Below are 4615 nucleotides of genomic sequence, written 5' to 3'. Positions count from 1 at the left end.
ATCACCTTGTTACCATAAAAATCACATCTCAGTTTGGGCTGCAGGGCTCAGATAATGCACAAGCACCACGTTAAATGTTATCATGTGAAACATCGTTTATTTCTTCAACGCTCCGCCCAGCGCGGGCTGTGGCTTTGCAGAATTCCTTTTCTGCCTCCTTTGCCCTCACTCTTTTCTTCTCCCAAGCCCCTTCTCTTGCTCTCTTTCTCCTATTGACCACTTGTTAAATCTTTTTGTTTGTTTCCCCCCTTTCTCCTGGGACCCTCCGACAGGCAGGCTTGCCAGATTCATTTTCTGATCAAAGCTGTTTGATTTGGTCAATTTTGCCACATTGGAGACGTTCTCTATTACAGAGATAAATAGCTTTGGGCTAACTGTCAACGAAAACTTGTAAGCTAATAAATTATTCCAATTTCTTCCCGCGGATTTCTCTGGAGACAGCCCTAGGAAATACACTTTTTGATTAGTAAATTTCTCTGTGTGTGTGTCTGGACATTCAAATGTGTCGGCTTTGATTAGCACCATTGCTTTTCAAGTCGACGCTGGCTGAGGGGCTGTCAGCGGCAGGCAGCCTGATGCATAATGCATCAACTGGGCCCGGAAACGGGAGCCTCTTCCAGGCCTGGAAAGGCGGGAAAATTGCCCTCACAACCCCGCCGGCTCACTCGGCACCGAAGGGAGCTCAGCCTGAAAGTCTTGACAAGACTCGCTGTGGCTTCAGTGGGAGCCACCCATGCTGGGCCGAGAGGGTTTGAAGAGACCACAAGCACGGGCCTGCCAGGAACCAAAGCCACGGCTCCATCTGTCTGGCCACAGTGCCGGCCCCACATCCTCACCCGCGCTCTCCACTCCATCATCCTGGGTCCCCGGGCAAAGGCCAGCCCCTCCTAGGCGGGCCCACATTTCCCTCGGCCTCTCCTTGGATTCCAGTTTGCCATTTGTCTAGTTAAGGGCCCTTGGGTTGTTATAGAAACAATATTTTGGCTATAACAAATCAATCGGTGCGTGTGAACACAAACATACAGATCATTTATCAACTGCAAAATACCCTAAATTATGACCTTTCTAAAACCTATCAGAAGGGCGAGCGAATGCATAACGTAAATTAAAGTTTGAAGGGTCAGCGGTTTTTACTTTCACGATTCATCTTTCTTTCACCTTATAGGTTTAAGAACAAGAGGGCTGTGTAATTACATTTCAATGGGGTGCAGCGGTTCATTATTCCCGGCGATACCAATCTGCTGCAACATTTCCAATGCAGTCGGGTACCTTTTAGCAGGTATTAGTTGGTATAAGACCATACTTGCTCTTTGGGACTGATAACATCTTTTAATGCATAACAGTGCTATCATCTCAATTTAGAGAAGGCTAAAAGGGTGAGGGGTTTTTCTCAGATCAATACAGTTCTTCATATTTTATAAAGGTGGTAAAGCCTGTCTGGTAATTCTTCCCAGATATTACTTGCCCTTTGCCTCTCAGTTGCTCCCCTCCTCCGATTACTGTTTCCCTAAGTCCCCACCATCCCATGTGCTAGTAGACGGCGTTTTGTGCCCGAGCCCACTGCACTGATGGAAATGGGCAGCTTCCAGCAGAAACCCCTGCTGCTGCCAATTATCTGGCTCTGGCTGCGATGGTGCGATGGTGCGATGCTGTGATGCTGCCGAGTGCATGGGCTCCAAAGTTTTGGCTCAGCCACAAGAGGTCTGGTGGTAGCAGCCATTGTGTTCTTTCTACCTGTGAAGCCAATAGGCACCTTCAGGAACTCTTGGTGTGCTCTGCTCCAGAATGTGTGGGCATGGGGGGTAATCAGCAGAGTCAGGTTAAGGGGACCTCTAATATGCTGAAGAAATCCTGAAGGAAAGAAGGGGGGGGGGAATTTTTTTATTTTTTTAAATTTTGGTAAAATATAACATTAAATTTACCATCTTAACCATTTTTAAGTATACGGTTTAGTAGTGTTAGATATATTCAGATTGTTATACAACCAATCACCACAACTTATTCATTTTGCAAAACCCAAACTCTATACCCATGAAACAACAATTCGGCATTGCTTCCTTCCCCCATCTCCTGGCAACCAACCTTCTGCTTTCTCTTCCTGTGAATTTAACTGCTCTAGGTATCTCATGTAAGTAGAACCATGCGGAATTTATCTTTTTGTACCTGGCTTATTTCCCTTAGCATAATGTCCTCAAGGTTCACCCAAGTACAGCATATGTCAGAATTTATTTTCTGTTAAGGTGGAACAATACTTCATTGTATGTATATATCACCTTTTGTTTATACTTTCATCTGCTGATGGACACCTGGGTTTGTTCTACCTCATGGCTACTGTGAATGATGCTGCTGTGGACATGGTGTGCAAACATCACTGAGACATTGATTTTTTTTCATCCTTCTACCTCTTTTCACCCAGCCCTCCAACTCCCCTCCTCTCTGACATTCTTAGTCTGTTCTACATACCTATGCTTCTGTTTTGTTTGTTAAATTATTTTTTCATTAGGTTCCATATATAAGTGAGATCATGTGGTATTGATCTTTCTCTGACTGGCTTGTTTCACTTAGCATAACACTCTGCAGGTCCATCCACTGCAAACGGTAATATTTTCTTCTTTTTTGCAGCCAAGTAGTATTCCATGGTGTGAATGTCCCACAGCTTTTTTATCCATTCAGCTACTGATGGGCACTTGGGCTGATTCTAGCTCTTGGCTATTGTAAATAACACTGTAATGAACTTAGGGGTGCATATATTCTTTCCAATTAGTGTTTCGGGTTTCTTTGGATATATTCCCAGAAATGGAATCATTGGGTAAGAAGGCAGCTCCATGTTTAATTTTTTGAGGAAACTCCACACTGTCTTCCACAGTGGCTGCACCAGTCTGCATTCCCACCAGCAGTTACCAGGGTTCCCTTTCTTCACATGCTCGACAACACAAGTCGTTTGTTGATTTGTTGATGGAGCCATTCTGACAGGGGTGAGGTGATATCACATGGTGGTTTTAATTTGCATCTCTGATGACTAGTGACGTTGAGCATCTTTCTATATGTCTGGCCATCTGTGTGTCCTCTTCTGAGAAGTGTCTGTTCAGGTCCTTTTCCCAATTTTTAATTGGGTTGTTTGTCTTCCTGGTGTTAAGTTGTATAAGATCTTTATATACTTGGGAAATTTACCTCTTATCAGATGTATCATTGGCAAATATGTTTTCCTACTCAGTGGGCTGCCTTTTCATTTTGTTGATGGTTTATTTTGCTATGCAAAAGCTTTTTAGTTTGATGTAGTCCCATTTGTGTATTTTTTCTTTGTTTCCCTTGCCTGAGGAGGTAGATCAGAAAAATTATTTCTATGAGAAATGTCTGAGATTTTACTGCTTATGTTTTCTTCTAGGATTTTCATGGTTTCACAACTTACATTTCTCTTTAATCCATTTTGAGTTTATTTTTGTGTATGGTGAAAGTTGGTGGTCTAGTTTCATTTTTTTACATGTACCTGTATGATTTTCCCAACACCATTTATTGAAAAGGCTGTCTTTACTCCCTTGTATGCTCTTGCCTCCTTTGTCAAATATTAATTGACCATAAAGGCATGTGTTTATTTCCAGGCTCTCTTTTCTGTTCCATTGATCGATATGCCTGTTTTTATGCTAGTACCAGGCTGTTTTGATTACAGTGGCTTCATAGTATAGTTTGATATTAGGCAGTGTGATCCCTTCAACTTTGATTTTCTTTCTCAAGGTTGCTGAGGCTATTTGGGGTCTTTTTTGGTTCCATATAAATTTTTGAAATATTTGTTCTAGATCTGTGAGATATGCCATTGGTATTTTAATAGGAATTGCATTGAATCTGTAGATCACTTTGGGTAGTATAGACATTTTAATGATGTTAATTCTTCCTGTCCATGAATATGGTATATGCTTCCACTTATTTGTATCTTCCTCAGTTTCTTTCTTTAGAATCCTATAGTTATCTGAGAACAGGTCTTTCACCTCCTTGGTTAAGTTTATTCCTAGGTAGCTTATTATTTTTTGTTGCAATAGTAAATAGGATTGTTTTCTTAATTTCTCTTTCTGATAATTTATTATTGGTGTATAAAATGCCACCAATTTCTGAATATTAATTTTGTATCCTGCTACTTTACCAAGTTTATGAATTCTAGTATTTTTCTAGTGGAATTTTTATGGTTTTCTATATACTGTACACTGTATCATGTCATCTGTGAATAATGACAGTTAAAGTAATTTTCTGTTAAAATAATTTCTTAGTGGATTTACTGTTTCAGCTCCCTGCATTCCTGCAAGGCAGATTAGTATGAAGAAGTTAGATAACTCTCCCAGGTATACTCACTGAGGTTGTAGCTATTGGAGCTCAGATTGACTGGGTCGGGCACAGACCACTAAACCACACTAGAACCCCTCTAGTCCATGTGGGCTGGTGGCCACAAATGGCTATTTTCTAAATGAGTGATGTTTGCCTAATCTTGGCCAAGGACTCTGAACCCTATAGAACTGTGTAAGTAGACAGATGTAAGAGGGCTCTTTCTAGTGTTAACATGAACTTTATTTTCAGAAATGTATCTGCCTACATCTGCCTATTGAGAAATGCTATTTTCCAAAGTAGT

Source organism: Miniopterus natalensis, chromosome 3 (assembly GCF_054644295.1).
Source record: "Miniopterus natalensis isolate mMinNat1 chromosome 3, mMinNat1.hap1, whole genome shotgun sequence".
NCBI classification, from domain to species: Eukaryota; Metazoa; Chordata; class Mammalia; order Chiroptera; family Miniopteridae; genus Miniopterus; species Miniopterus natalensis.
Note: the sequence above shows the minus strand (reverse complement) of the source record.